We start from the raw sequence: 16,713 nt of genomic DNA, 5'->3' as shown, positions 1-16,713 counted from the left end.
CTCAAATTCAGCCGACTCTTGATGCCAAGGTGGCATATGTGTGGCGTGACACATCTTTCATCACTGGAGAGACAGGCTTGCTACAATTATCTATCCTCTGGTTAATACCCATACCATGTTCCCACATGTATGTTCCCATACATGAAAATACCTTCAGAAGCTTCAACCAGTCGGAACACAGCAGCCAGCCAGTTTACAAATACTTGCTGTACTTGTAACTTCAATGGTGTTAAATAACATTTTAAATGGCTTCCAGTTTCTTTCCAGAAACAACCATTCAAGACTTGTCTAAAAAGTTTGGGAAAGGAAGCCTTCTGTTCCCCTAACCCCAATATGATCCTGTCCCTCCTTAAGATCACCTTCAGAGCAGGGCTGGCCCAGGACACTATTCCACATGAGCCAAAACAGAAAATGGCTCTCCCACCTCCTTGGGGCATCGATGGTAGGGCAACAGAGTTGCCAGTGGCAGTGGCAACGGTGGCAGCAGGCGACAAGTGCGAGAGGCAGCAAGTGACACTTGTTTGGGGGCCTGGCTCTGCCACCCGTCCCAGCCTTTCTGTTCTGTTGCGCCAGAAGTGGTTTAGTCCTGCTGGTCACATGACCCGGAAAGCTATCTGCAGACAAATGCCAGCTCCCTTTGGCCGGAAGTGAGATGAGTGCTGCACCCCATTGTCAAATTCGACTGGTCCAGGGGTCCTTTACAATTACCTTTACCTAACCCACAGTTGATTTTAACAAGATATGAGTCGTCTCACAGATTACCGTAGTCATGATTTGTTTCTGAAAAGTTTGGTTTGTCTTCCAGCTGCTCTTGCCTCGTGCCTTTGTGGCTTGGGTTGGTGTTAGGTGCAAGCTGGGCTGTGCTCAAGGTTACACAACTCATGGCTTTGTGTTAAAATCCCACTTGACTAAGTCAAATTCTGGTTTTTAAGCAACTAAGGCAAAGACAAAAAATAATCCAGGCCGTTGTTTTCCTGGTCAGTTTGCAACCCTACTCACCTGGATCTATTGCTAGCTTTGAAGAACAAAACAGAGCACAAGATACTGGCAGAACTATGTCTATACTGTATTGTGAAATGACCTCATTGAAAAGTGTAACTTTTGAGGCAATGTAAATCAATATGAAATAATAATAATAATAATAATAATAATAATTTCATATTGATTTGCATTGCACCTGAAGTTACACTTTTCAATAAGGTCAGGTCACAATTGTACCATATATCAGTAAGCACCGAGATTAGTTCTTTGCCTGATAATTTCATACCCTCATTGATACCACTTCGGACTTACCTGGCCTCTTCAACTACTTCATTCATTCATTCATTCATTCATTCTACTCCCTGGATATTTTCCCCTGTTTCCATACCAGACTTAAGCCTGAAGCCTACCTTTGTCCTCTGCATTCCAGTTGTAATTATTACCTTCCTTATTAAGTCTGAAGGCAGAATATCAACAACACTCAAGGGAATAGATAGACTAGGAACAGGCCAGGGGACTAATTTGTACACTAGGGCTAGTTCCACACTTGCTTCCAAAAACATTAGGGCTGTTTTATTTTCCAGCCGGACTTTGTTCACCCCAATGGCCTCTCTTGGTTCTTAATTCTTTCCATTCTTTAGAGCTTTCAGACATTATTTCCTTGCTGGCAATTTGCTATTTCTTCCTCTCCCATTCTCAGACAGTGAAGCACAAAGGCAGTGAAAATTTCAACACATATTTGCATCAACCAGGCACCACTTGTCCATTTTACAATGGACACACTTTTGTTTCTCTTAAGTGCCTGGCTCTGAGGAACATACCATGTTTTACCATGCCCCATTATCTGATACGATGGTCTCAGGTAACCCGTGGGTTGCAAACAGCTGCCTCAACACCTTGATTACGGCGGCTGATGCCATGATAGGGACCATCGCCACTTCTAAAAATTTGGAATATGCATCAACAATAACCAAAAAGACCTTCCCTTGGAATGGCCCAACAAAATCTAAGTGCAGCCAGCTCCAGGGAGTCCTGGACTGCTCCCACCAGTGGACCGGTGCTCTGGCCACTTCTGGCCGCACCTCTTGGCATGCCTTGCATGTTTGTACCCATTGTTCTACGTTCTGGTCCATTCCAGGCCACCACACATAACATCGGGCTAGTGACTTCATCCTGACCATTCCCGGGTGTTCCATGTGAAGCGTCTCAAGAACCCTGTTTCTCAGTGGTGCTGGGATGATCACCCTATCTCCCCACAGGAGACAACCCTTATGCATGGACAACTCATGCTGCCTTGTCACATAAGAGAATTTTTCTTCATGCGGACCACCTGGCCACCCCCTCCTCACCCAAGTGAGCACACAGGAGAGAACGGCATCTTTCCCCATTTTCTCAGCTATATCAGTAGCTGTTACAGGGGCCCCCAGAAGTGTTTCTAGCATCATAATGCGCTCCGCCGGAGCAGGATCCCCATCGCTCCCACCAGGAAGGGGCAATCAACTCAGCGCATCAGTGTGGCACAACCATTTCCCCGGCACATGGGTCAAGGTGTACTGGAACCTGTTCAGGAATATCGACCGACGCAACATTCTGGGGGAGAGAATTTGTGGCGTTTGTTTGGGTTGAACAACCCTAACAGTGGTTTGTGGTCCGTTTCAATGGAGAAATGGTGACCGTACACATAATCATGGAACTTTTTGATTCCTGCCACAATTGACAGTCTGGCAACCCTAAGCGTGTTTAGTGAATACGTCTTAAGGTGGCTTGGAAAGGCTAGGAACAAGTGCGGGAACTATTGTCTTTAAAACGTTGACACCCATAGGAGCCAACTCCTAGGGGCTGAGGGGGTTGGGCCATTCAAATAGTTAATAGGCATTGCCATTTGAATTGTGTCACTACATCATGTGATCAATTAAGTGGGGTGGGCTTACCTGAGCCCCCTCAATATTTATTCATAGAATCATAGAGTTGGAAGAGACCACAAGGGCCATCCAGTCCAACCCCCTGCCAAGCAGGAAACACCATCAAAGCATTCTTGACATATGGCTGTCAAGCCTCTGCTTAAAGACCTCCAAAGAAGGAGACTCCACCACACCCCTTGGTAGCAAATTCCACTGCCGAACAGCTCTTACTGTCAGGAAGTTCTTCCTAATGTTTAGGTGGAATCTTCTTTCTTGAAGTTTGAATCCATTTCTCCGTGTCCGCTTCTCTGGAGCAGCAGAAAACAACCTTTCTCCCTCCTCTATATGACATCCTTTTATATATTTGAACATGGCTATCATATCACCCCTTAACCTTCTCTTCTCCAGGCTAAACATGCCCGGCTCCCTAAGCCGTTCCTCATAAGGCATCGTTTCCAGGCCTTTGACCATTTTGGTTGCCCCAAATATTCTAGTTGGCACCCCTGTTAGCACCTCAAAGTGAGTCTACAAATTGCCTTTCCATCACAGTACATGTGCCTTTGAACACGAAGGTGGGCAAAGGACAAAGTTCTTTTAAGCACAGAGAAGGTGTCTTGTTTTGTGAAAGGAACCAGAACAATGAAACTAGGGACAGGGCATTTCTGAACATGCCCAGAATGCCCAGTGCTATTTTCTTCGCACAGGCTGTCCTCATCTTTTAGCTCCATTTCATTCTCAGATTTAACCACTTGCACATGTGAGCCAAATGGAAGCTGAAACAAGTTTAGGTTAAGTGTTTGTTAGCATACTAATAAGTTGTCTGTCTAGTCTCTGCATCAGAAACGGAACTAGTGTATGTTAGATAAAAATAATTATACCACATATCAGCTAAGCAAAAGCCCAGAACATTTTTTTAAATGCCCTTTTGTCACTGAAGTGCTAACACATTTTGATTTTTTATTGCCACTGTGCCAGGTGAAGACAATTAAGATGTCATCGGGATCCTTAATGCTTGTGGAAAATAAATGTCAGACAAGTTCCCTTTGGCATACCAAACAATTTGTTCACAGAAGATGCTTAATCTCCTAATGGTTATTTACTGAAGTGGCTTTAGCTATGCTAGAGAGAGAGGTATGTCAGAGGGTGGTTAAACTCCCTGAAAGTGTTTTTGTATTAATATTTTTTATTGACAGCTCTTTAACATACATATGGGGGAACTCTTGTGGTTTCCCACAGTACCCAAATATGTGAACTGGGCCATTCTCTATGCAATGAGGAACATTGCCCCGTATAAGACTGCAACCTTCAGACATCTTGCCTCTATAGTAAGCCACTGCCGCGCTCCTCCCCCCCCCCCATTAATTATTTCGTTAAACCCAAAAAATTGGGGGGCATTTCTGCCTTCCCAAAAGAGACTTTTCAGCAGAAGAGTGATGGTCAAGGGAAGCAACTGTCAACCTCTGCTTGCCTGCCCCTTTCTTGCAGCAGACTGAACTGTAATAACTGCAATTATGTGGCAGGGACCTTGGTTGCCAGACCCAGGTGTCTGCACAATGTGTGGTTTCTCCATATTCCCTGAAAAAGAACTGAATACAGCTAAAAATTGGGGTGGGGGCTGGACATTTCCCTTTAAACAAACAAAAGTGGGAGCAACAAATAGCCACATCCCACACAGGAAATATTGTGTCAGAACACCTTGTCCTTGTGTTTCTTGCACCCGCTCTTTGTCATCATCATTCAAAAAAACCTACATTTACAGTAATCATTCAAATCCAAACATTTGCAAGTTTTTAGAAAACATACACACACCCCTCTTATGCCATCCGTTCAAATGGAACAAGTTCCACTTAACCTTTTGCAGAAAGAGTGTTGAAAAGAATTCAACAAACAATGAGGGAAGCTGGTAAAATGTGGGTTGAACGAGGTAACTGTTAGGTGGATTTGTAGCTGCTTGACTGTCCGAACCCAAAGAGTACTCATTAACCTGGTAAAAAGTGACAAGTGGGGTGCCACAAGGTTCTGAACTGGGCCCGTTGTTGTTCAACATCTATATAAATGACTTGGATGAAGGAATTGAGGGGATGTTCATCAAATGACAGCAAACTGGGAAGCACAGCTAATGCTGCAGAAAACAGAATCAGAATTCAAAATGACCTTAATAGATTGGAGAACTGGGCCCAAACTAACAAAATGAATTTCAATATGAACCAATGTAAGGTTCTGCACTTAGACAGGAAGAACCAGATGCACAAATATAGGATGGGGAACACCTGGCTTACTAGCAATACACGTGAAAAGGATCTAGGAGTCTTGTGTTTCAACACAAGCTTAACATGAGTCAACAGCAGCAGCAAAAAAAGCTAAGACTATTCTAGGTTGCATCAACAAAAGTCTAGTGTCCAGATCAAGAGAAGTAATAGTACCACTATTCTGCATTGGTCAGACTACATCTGGAATACTGTGTCCAATTCCGGGCACCACAATTTAAGAAGGATGTTGACAAGCTGGAACGTGTGCAGAGGAGGGTGACCAATATGATCCAGGGTCTGGAAACTAAGCCTTGTGAAGAGTGCTTGAAGGAGATGGGTATGTTTAGCCTAGAAAAGAGGAGACTGAGAGAAGATATAATAGCCATCTTAAAATATCTTAAGGGTTGTCACATGTAGGAAGGAGCATGCTTGTTTTTCCCTGCTCTGGAGCGTAGGACTCAAACCAATGGCTTCAAACTGCAAGAAAGTAGATTCCGACTAAACATTCGGAAAAACTTTCTGACAGTAAGAGCTGTTCAGCAGTGGAACAGACTCCCATGAGAGGTGGTGGACTCGTCTTCCTTGGAGGTTTTTAAAGAGAGGTTGGATGACCATCTGTTATGGATGCTTTAGCTGAGATTCCTGCATTGTAGGGGGTTGGACTAGATGACCCTTGGGTCCTTTATTCTATGAATAAAGACTGAGAGACCCAATGCCAGGGGTGGGGATCCTGCCCTTACTGCAACATAGTTTTTCAATTTTCCACAGAGAAATGAACATCAGCTGCCATAGGCAAAAGTCAAGGAATGCACTTAGTGACATCACTGGTGGTAATAGGAAAATTGAGAATCCCAATCTTTTTTAAAAAACCAACCCTGCAATTATCAGCATAGCTGTCTCCTGCTTCTTGAACATTGCTGGAGAATGTTGGGGAAAGCCTCTCTGAGTCCATGATCTAGGCACACAAACGCAACGCTGCCCAACCAAGTGCAAGCATGGTTTACCTAGAAGCATCTTCTGGATGCCTCTTACTCTTTCCTCATAGGGAAGAATGAAGATGAGAGGGGAAATGGACCACTGCCCGTAAAAATGAAAACTCAAACGAAGAGTTGCTAATGAGCATGGTCTTTAGACAATTCCATCAGCATGAGCTTTGAACTGTTTAATCTGCCAATCAACAAAACAAGGCAATGGCACTCCGGCAGCATACCCAGGTAAGAGATGGGCTCTTTCCTCTTTCTTGTAAAGGGCTCTGAAATCCATTTACAAAAATCTGAGGTCAAATAAATAAATAACACGCCCATCTTCCTGAGTTTCCTCTGCCACCCTGGGTAGCTTACAGCATATATAAAACATTAAATATATATCATATAGGTAAAGGTAAAGGGACCCCTGACCATTAGATCCAGTCGTGACCGACTCTGGGGTTGCGCGCTCATCTCGCATTATTGGCCGAGGGAGCCGGCGTATAGCTTCCAGGTCATGTGGCCAGCATGACAAAGCCGCTTCTGACAAACCAGAGCAGCACATGGAAACGCCGTTTACCTTCCCGCTGTAGCGGTTCCTATTTATCTACTTGCATTTTGACGTGCTTTCGAACTGCTAGGTTGGCAGGAGCTGGGACCAAGCAACGGGAGCTCACCCCGTCACAGGGATTCGAACCGCCGACCTTCTGATCAGCAAGTCCTAGGCTCAGTGGTTTAACCACAGCGCCAAAAAAACCCCAAAATATCCTATATGAGCAACAAGCAAACCAATAAATCAATAGAAACCAACAACAACAATAAACAGTTTACAGTTATACCCAAATTAAAATAACTGCCAACCCCAACTAAACATTTAACCAATATGAACCTGACAAAAACAAAACAGAGAAACCAAATTTAGAACTTTTTAAAACTGTTTAAAACATTTTAGCCAGTTGCCCCAACCCATGAGTTGTTCTAGCAATGACCCTCTGGCCTCGAGGAGCCTCTTTTAAGGAAGGACACAAAGTGGCTTCAAATCAGTGTGAATGTAATTACAAATATGTATCCATAAACACAAGGGAATAATACAAAAATGAAATTAAAACAACAGTGACAATGTATTTTTTTTTAAAAAAAGTACAGTGTATTTTGGGTCTATGGACCACAATAAAGTGGTGTGTGTGTGTGTGTGTGTGTGTGTGTGTGTGTGTGTGTGTGTGAGAGAGAGAGAGAGAGAGAGAGAGAGAGAGAGAGAGAGAGAGAGAGAGAGAGAGAGAGAATACAGTGCCATGCATTCCAAATTCTAGCATAATAGGATACTGGTTTTTTTTTACTGTGGCCCTTGTTGCTAACACAAAAAAGTGAGTGCCAAGTAAAAAATGTATTTTTTTTTAATACCATGAAGTAATATCATTTTGAGGCTAAATATCACATCTGTAGTCCAATGACACACATTATAAGTCTCTCCAGTGTTTGGGTAATGTCAATCTGTCTGCAATGAACAAGTGGCCAATTAATTGTTTAGCTTTTATTTTTGATTTCAATATCCAAGTGCTTTTAGCTTCCTTGGATAAAGGGTAGCAAATGCTTCAGTAAATGGAAAGCCAGATGATGATCCCAGACAAAGCCACTAAAAGAACAAACTTTGTTGAAAAACTTTGAAATATAATAAATTTAAAAGATAGAAAACAAATCTTATATGTATGGGTAATCCTGGAAGATGTTGGGAGAAGGAAAGACATTACAAATGTCAAGGACCAAATGGAGCAAACAACACGCAGACCTAGTGGTGGGAGGAAAATATCCTTAAATAAGAGACATGGGGGAATGTCTCTTCTCCCTCCTCTATATGACATCCTTTTATATTTTTGAAAGGTTGTTTTCTGCTGCTCCAGAGAAGCGGACATGGAGCAATGGATTCAAGCTACAAGAAAAAAGATTCCACCTAAACATTAGGAAAAACTTCCTGACAGTAAGAGCTGTTCAGCAGTGGAATTTGCTGCCAAGGAGTGTGTGAAGTCTCCTTCTTTGGAGGTCTTTAAGCGGAGGCTTGACAGCCATCTGTCAAGAATGCTTTGATGGTGTTTCCTGCTTGGCAGGGGGTTTGACTGGATGGCCTTTGTGGTCTCTTCCATCTCTATGATTCTATGCTTTGCTGCCCACTTTGGTAATCTTCAGGCAACATTTGTACAGGGTTTGCAGCTTGGTAATCCCCATTGGCAGTCTGGCGCCTTTGTTCTGAAACTAGACCTAAAGAGAAGAACAGAGAGCCTGAACCACTTCCACCACCATCATCCAGGATTTGCAGCTGGATAATTCCCCATTGCATGACTGTTTCCCATTGACCAGGGAGTACTACTGATTGATGCAATGCACCAGCCAATGGTGGAGGCTGCCTCACCATCTCTCCACCGTAATATGGAACTGAGCACTTGCTTGTCTGGGGAGTCTCACAAAATCCCAGTCCCAACAACAACAGCTTGCTGGTAATGAACTGGGTTCAGTTCCTGGGAGTTCTGTTACTGCAAGGCATAGAGGTGCTCTCCTGGTTAAGTGTTGCTGAGAGGTGGCTGCCAGAACCCTCCTCCATAGCTTTCGGAATAATGGAAGTTGTGCGGCTGGTAATATTGCTGTGTGTGGATATTTGGGCTGCTTCCCGGATTGCTTCTTGGACAACTTCTTCTTTCACAGCGGCTATAAGGACCTTTAGCTCAGTTCCTGGTCATTATTTTGGAACTAGTCCTCCTTCTTCTGGCTCTTCTGAGCACAAGGTGTTCCTTGACTCTGATGCACCTTGCCAGTGCCTCCCTGGCCTCGTATCTGGGGTACACGTTATCTTCAAATGCCCTTTTCAGAAACTTGATGTGGACTTCCTTATAAATGGTCCTTTGCTCTGCCTTTCTCCTCTAACTTTGGGGTGGCTTCCTTCTTGATTGGTGGTTTTCATCCTGCAAAAACTCTATCTCAATCTCTTCTAAGTTGGTTTTCCCTTGAAAATGGACACTTGTTCGCCCAGGATCACTCTGGCTGACTCTAGCATTTAGTATACCACTAAATTTGCGGCTTGAGCAGTAAGACTATCCAGAGAGAAGCAGCAAAGAGGAAGAAGGGTCAAGTAGGATTAATGGATTGCAACTTCAATGTATGAAGAGCCCTCCACAACTCTTCCCTGGTGGGTAAGAGAGCTGAAAGTTAACAACAAAACAGTAGTAGATAGATGCCCGCCAGAGACATCTTTAGAGTGTCTGTCAGGTTGAGGCGGTGAGAATATTGGTAGGACAGAATTGGAAGACTGGAGAAAATCCAACAAAAGAACGATGGCAAGAAAAACTGATGAGCTATGCGGAGCTGGTGAAGCTGAAACACAGACTTCGAAAAAAGGACAATAGGGATTTTGAAAAAGAGTGGGAACCTTTTTATTGTACAGTCATACCTCGGTTTATTTGAGTATTTTCAGTTTAAGTCCTCCGCGGACCCATCTGGAATGGATTAATCCACTTTCCATTACTTTCAATGGGGAAGTTCGCTTCAGGTTAAGTACGCTTCAGGTTAAGTACAGACTTTTGGAACCAATTGTGTTTGTAAACAGAGGTACCACTGTATTTGCAGAAACAAAAAAGGAATATTGATCTGATGGTAGGATTTAAATAAACTTTCACAATTTTAGGGATAGGGAATAGGTAATGTAATAAAAGGGAAAATATGATATTTGTAGAACATAGCAGATTATATTAATGAGGTTAATAAACCAGAAATGGAAGTCAAGGGAAGCCCAAAAGGAGAGAGAGAGGTGTATATATAAGCTGTATATTTGTAATGAGAGAAAAGAAAATTAATTTAAAAATTCAAAGAAGAAAAGAAAAAGGAATGTCTGTCAGGTTAGTGAGAAACAGTGCAAGGGCTGGACCTGAGCAAAGAGTTCAGTTCAGAAACCAACCATTCAGTTCTGTTGAGAGCTGACTGGGATGGAAAGAGGAATTTGGCCCTTGATATAACACGACTGGACCTATTGGTCAGGGGTCCCTTTACCTTTACCTTTATAAACAGAGAGTTAACTAGACAAAGGGGACATACTTATTCCTTAGTAACTATACAGTCATACCTCGGTTTAAGTACGCTTCGGTTTGAGTACTTTCAGTTTAAGTACTCCGCAGACCCGTCTGGAACGGATTAGTCCACTTTCCATTACTTTCAATGGGAAAGTTCGCTTCAGGTTAAGTACGCTTCAGGTTAAGTACAGACTTCAGTCTGTACTTAAGTACAGATTGTGTACTTCAACCAAGGTACCACTGTACCAAGTTTAAAGTGGGTGGGTGGGGGTAAAAGGTAAAGGTAAAGGGACCCCTGACCATTAGGTCCAGTCGTGACCGACTCTGGGGTTGCGCGCTCATCTCGCATTATTGGCCGAGGGAGCCAGCGTATAGCTTCCAGGTCATGTGGCCAGCATGACAAAGCCACTCCTGGCAAACCAGAGCAGCACATGGAAACGCCATTTACCTTCCCGCTGTAGCGGTTCCTATTTATCTACTTGCACTTTGATGTGCTTTCGAACTGCTAGGTTGGCAGGAGCTGGGACCAAGCAACGGGAGCTCACCCTGTCACAGGGATTCGAACCACCAACCTTCTGATCAGCAAGCCCTAGACTCAGTGGTTTAACCACAGTGCCACCTGGGTCCCTGGGTGGGTGGGGGAGTTATGTGTTAATCTGTTCTTGACCTTTTGGGATGAGACAGTCTTCAAATGGAACTATGTCAATAACTGGTCATTATCAAATGAACTGTACCAACAAGGGCAGCATACTAATTTAATAAATAATAACGATATCTTCATATCTAGGGTTGCCATATGTCTGGGATTTCCCAGACATGTCCTCTTTTGCGGGGCCAGCATGCCCCTCCGGGTGGATTTTTGCATTGTACATTAGATGTCCAGGTTTTTTTGGGGGGGGGGGTTGTTTATTTTATTTGGGGGGGTGGAGGGGGACAAGCATGCCACCGAAGGGTGGGAGAGGGCAGGCACTCTTTAGGGTCAGTCACTCTCTGCCCCCTTCATGCTCTGCGCCCTTTCCGTTCCTGCCTGGGTCTTCTCCAGCCCCCAGCGGCTGCTCAAGCTGCATTGGAGGGTAAGGCCCAGACAGGACCAGAGAGGCTGCAGAGTGACGAGCCCCCCTTGCTGGTAGCCTCTTGGAGGCCAAGGGCTTGAGGGGGGGCTCCCCCTGGCACCAGCAAGCAGGAGCCTCACACAAAAAGGGTCCTGGAAAACTGTGCAACGAGGAGCAGGTACTGGAAAGGAGTTGGGAAACAACAGGAGAAAAAACCTCTGCTTAGTTGTGGCCTCCGTGTTAAGGGCAGATTTGTCCGGGAAGGCCTTTTTCAAAATGTGGCACCCTATCACATCTCTTGCCAAAACAGTAAGGACGGAAGATGTGGATTCTCCTATCCATCAGTTCTCTAGCCCTGCTGTCCATCCTTGGTCTTTGCCTGCCATGGGAAGTTGATCTCCAGGTGCAACACACAGCAGGTGAGGGAGGGTTGGCAAAGAGGACCGGGAAGCAAACATACAGGAGGAGGAGCAGGGATTGCCTTCTGCTGGGTTGCTCTGGCACATGTCCAGAGTAAGAGATGCCAATCCTAGTTTTCAAACGTGTTGTTACTCGTATTCATGAACAGAAAGTAATGTGTGTGGATTATGAAATCTTCAACGTGCAGGAGAAGGAAGTGTGCCCCTTTCCCCTGCTTAAAGCCCCTTGTCTTGATTGAGGAGGAAGAGAGTTATTTGCTTAGCTTTCTCAACACCTGGAGAAATATGCAGCTATTCAAACATGTAGCAAAGGATTCAGTTCCTCCATTTGCTCCGATCACTTCTCAGGATTGTGTAATTTAGCCTAGGGAAAGTTCCCAGTTTGCACAACTCTGGTCAGTTGTTATGTATAAAATATGTAGATGGATTGTTTGCAATGGAAAAGTAAGAATCACTTGGTGGATACAGGCAGAAAAATATTGCATTTTTCTTTTTGCCAATTAAAAATGAGACCTTGAAGGTCATGCTTAATTGTAGGATAGTCTGTTGGATCAGACTCTCCTAGAATTAAGAGGATCAGCCATTTAAGATCTGGTCCCAACCAATAGTGATGACCTGGTTAGTGGGGTAGAAGTGGCAGGATGGGAGTGACCATGCTCTTCTGGAGTTTATTATTCAGCGGAAAGGAGCAACCAAGCATACTAAGACTCAAATTATGGACTAAGAAAACCGACTTCAGAAAACTTAGGGAAATGCTGGGTGAGATCCCATGGACAGTAATACTAAAAGGGAAGGGAGTTCATGATGGTTGGGAGTTTGTTAAAAGGGAGATATTAAAAGCACAACTTCAGGCAATACCAATGAGACGGAAACATGGAAGGTGCCTAAAGAACATTTAACTGAGTTAAGATTTAAAAGGGATACGTACAAAAAATGGAAAAAGGGGGAAACCTGCCAGCACGTGTAGAGACAAAGTCAGAAAAGCTAAAGCACAGAATGAACTCAGGCTCGCCAGAGAGGTTAAAAGCAACAAAAAGGGCTTTTATGGGTATGTCTGTAGCAAAAGGAAGAACAAGGAAACAGTGGGGTCACTTAGAGGAGAAGATGGTGAAATGCGAACAGGGGACAGAGAAAGGGCAGAACTCCTCAATGCCTTCTTTGCCCCAGTCTTCTCCAAAAAAGAAAACAATGCCCGACCTGAAGAATATGGAGCAGATGATTCAGCAGGGGAAACACCGCCCAAAACAAGTAAGGAGGTAGTACAAGAATACTTGGCCAGATTAGATGTATTCAAGTCTCCAGGGCCAGATGAACTACATCCAAGAGTATTAAAAGAACTGGCAGAGGTGATTTCAGAACCACTGGCAATAATCTTTGAAAATTCCAGGAGAACAGGCGAAGTTCCAGCAGACTGGAGGAGGGCAAATGTTGTCCCTATTTTCAAAAAGGGGGAAAGAGAGGACCCAAACAATTACCGCCCAGTCAGCCTGACATCAATACCAGGAAAGATTCTAAAGCAAATCATTAAGCAAACGGTCTGTGAGCACCGTTTGCTAAAACTAAAAGTCAGCATGGGTTTCTGAAAAATAGGTCATGTCAGACTAATCTGATCTCATTTTTTGACAGAATTACAAGCCTGGTAGATGAAGGGAATGCTGTGGATGTAGCCTATCTTGATTTCAGCAAGCCGTTTGACAAGGTGCCTCATGATATTCTTGTAAAGAAGCTGGTAAAATGCGGGCTAGTCAATGCTACCATTCAATGGATTTGTAACTGGCTGATTGACTGGATGGCCCTTGTGGTCTCTTCCAACTCTATAATTCTATGATTCTATATTTACACCATGCATTTAAAGCACATTTATACCTCTTTAATATATTGAGCTCAATATATTGAGATCAAGCAGTCACTTTCACTGTATTCATTTCTGTTCCTGCTAAAAATGTTCTTGTTTAGAGAAGCCTAGACAGATGCTTTAAAGTTGGGGTAATTTTAATCTGATTAGTATTTTAGGTTTTAAGGTATGGTTGTAAATTTTTCTTGATATTGCTGTTGTTATTAATTTATATACCATCCTTAATCAAAGGAAATCAGAGCAGCTCACAAGATAAAAATACAAGATAAAAGCACAAATAGTTAAAACAGAAACATATAACATGAAAGACCTACATTGGTTCTCAGTATGTTTCCGAGCACAATTCAAAGTATTGCTGCTGACCTTGAAAGCCCTAAACGGCCTCAAATGTCCAGTATACCTGAAGGTGCGTCTCATTCAGCCCGGACACTGAGGTCCAGCTCTGAGGGCCTTCTGGTGGTTCCCTTGCTACAAGAAGCCAAGTTACAGGGAACCAGGCAGAGGGCCTTCTCGGTAGTGGCACCTGCCCTGTGGAATGCCCTCCCATCAGATGTCAAGGAAATAAACAACTACCTGACTATTATTATTATTATTATTCTGTTGGGAGATGCCCAGAGTGGCTGGGGAACCCTAGCCTGATGGGCGGGATATAAATAATAAAGTATTATTATTATTATTATTATTATTATTATTATTATTATTATTACCCTCTCTCCTGTAAACACATTTGGCAGCAGAAGTGGCAGCAGCCTGCAAGTCCTCACAGCGGTGGCGGGAGGTGGTGGCAGTAGTGGTGGCGGCCTGCGAGGACTTGCGGTGGCCATGACACAATCAGTGGGGCTTACGAGGCCTTAACCCAGTGGCGAGAAGTGGCAGTGACCTGCAAGTCCCGAGGGTCCACTGTATTTAATACACCTCTCTTTAGCCATCTCTGTTATGAATTATAGTTATGCTACAAGTTTCATGCCAGATATATTAAAGCAAAGAACATATAACAGGCTGCGGCCCTCCAGATGTTTTGGCCTACAACTCCCATGATCCCTAGCTAACAGGACCAGTGGTCAGGGAATATGGGAATTGTAGTCCAAAACATCTGGAGGGCCGAAGTTTGGGGATGCCTGACATATAACAACAACAACAACAACACAAAAATCTATTAAACATTAAAAGCTTCCCTAAACAGGGCTTCCTTATTATGAAATAAATACCTCTACAGACTACAGAAATAAATACAGACTACAGAAAGTATTAATAAACCAGCATTTGAAGCCATGCTTGGCTTGCCTGAAGGCCATTAGGGACAGTTCTCAGTTCTAATATAGTGGGGAGCTATGCTTAACTGTAGCATCTTGGATCATCTCCCTACTTGTGTGACAGGAAGGGCAAAGCAGGTACATGAAGCTTGTTCACATCTGTTTATGAAGCTGAGATATGATCATGTGACCAGGGTCAATGTAAAAAAAATATGACTGTACACATTTATTGGAGACATGCAGCCCTAAACCAGCATGCATAATATTTCAATCTCAAAGTCTTAGCATGAGCATTCTGCAAAATATCTGGGACATATGGATATATCTATCCTGAATTATTAGGCTTCTAGAATTTCCAGTCTACTGAAGAGAGGTGGGTTCAGAAGTTTAATCACAGATTAGTGTGCTTCTTGTTTTGGTTTCTTCTTCTTCAAAGTATTTCCTGATTTTGACAGTAGTGTTTTCCTACTAAACAGGGGCTTTCCTCTGTTTGCATCTTTCCTCACCTCAATGTCATGAAATGATGAAAAGCAAACTTTGTGAAAGTTCTGATACTTTAGATACAACTGGAACTCAGAATACCGAGAATGCCAACCTTCTTTTTTGTGTTTTTATTTAAAAACATTTCTAGCCCCCAAACATGCAAAAAATAAGTTGGGGGAGACAAGCAGAAGGTTAAAAGAAGCAGAAGGAAAGCAAGCAGCTACCTCTCTATTCAGTTTTTCTTTGCTCATATTTTCAGAGTCTACATTTCCGAGATTTTTCAAGGTCTGACTCACTTTTTCCATAATGATGGGAAACAATGCTGTCAGTGGGTTATCTTGGTCCTGGTCAGCTTCCTAGCAAGGGCTGGTTCAAGAGATGCAGTGTCACCTGCTACAGGTAGTTTCCAGATACAATTCACAGTGCTGGCTTTTACATTTACGGATCTCCATGAGCAAGCTACCTGAAGAAGTCCACTGCCATAAGTAAAAGTTGTTTTTGCTGAAGCAGGTTCACATGCCTACTCCTATAGGGTTACCTGTTAAGGCAATTTAGGGGGTCAACTGAACTGATAAAGTTGCTTTATACTGAGCGGGTCTTTCACAGGCCTGATGCCGAAGCTTTTTTTAACTGGGGAGTTCTGGGGGTTGAACCTACAAAGCGCCATGCAATGTCCCCTTCATGCCCTTTGGAATGAGAATCGAGAAAGGAGCTGTCTTCAAACAGACAGACTTTGCATTAGTCAATAGTATGTCAACAGCTGCCTTTTCCAGGAAATGTGCAACCAGGGCACTCCCTCTGCCCACATTAGAGTCTTCTTTCACATTTTTGCATGACTAACTTCCTCAGAAAGGAAATTTCCCTCAAGCAAAACACCAGTTGTTCCTTTGAATAGTTCATCTGGTCATAACAAGGCAATATGTGTCAAAAGAGAGAGGGAAAGACCCCATTTCTCTTCAGGCCTTTCAGAAATACCTGCAGAAAGCATTGCTAGATGCATTTGAACAAGATGTGTTTTTTAGATGGTGTTTGCATTTGAAGAAGACACAAATTTTTCAAACATCTAGGGACAGCTTTGCACATCATAGTTTTCAAAATACACTTTAAGTGCATTTTAAGTGTACACTTCACATATAGTGCAGAGTGTGAATACAACACAAATGTATTATGCTGAGACACTTAGAATCATAGAATCATAGAGTTGGAAGAGACCACAAGGGACATCCAATCCAACCCCCTGCCAAGCAAGAAACACCATCAAAGCATTCTTGACATATAACTTGTCATATAGCTGTTATTGACTGCACTTCGCTGATGAGTTCACACTTGGTGGCAAATGTGGGTTTGCCTAATTTCCATAATTAGGAAATTCAAATTCTAAAGACCAGATAAATTTCCTTACATTTATCAGTCTTGTTGTTCTTGTTTAGTCGTTTAGTCATGCCCGACTCTTCGTGACTCCATGGACCAGAGCACGCCAGGCACTCCTGTCTTGCACTGCCT

The 16,713-nt window shown here is 43.3% G+C and overlaps 1 protein-coding gene and 1 pseudogene across 2 annotated transcripts in view; both read right to left on the bottom strand.

Annotated features, from left to right (window-relative positions):
• The window catches only part of ETV6 (ETS variant transcription factor 6), a 121,150-nt gene that overhangs the window by 35,242 nt on the left and 69,195 nt on the right, over positions 1–16,713 (bottom strand). The window lies entirely within an intron of this gene.
• LOC148685548 (uncharacterized) lies at positions 8,096–9,194 on the bottom strand (annotated as a pseudogene).

Source organism: Zootoca vivipara, chromosome 5 (assembly GCF_965207765.1).
Source record: "Zootoca vivipara chromosome 5, rZooViv2.hap1.1, whole genome shotgun sequence".
NCBI lineage: Eukaryota > Metazoa > Chordata > Lepidosauria > Squamata > Lacertidae > Zootoca > Zootoca vivipara.
This window is presented reverse-complemented; position numbering and strand designations above follow the sequence as displayed.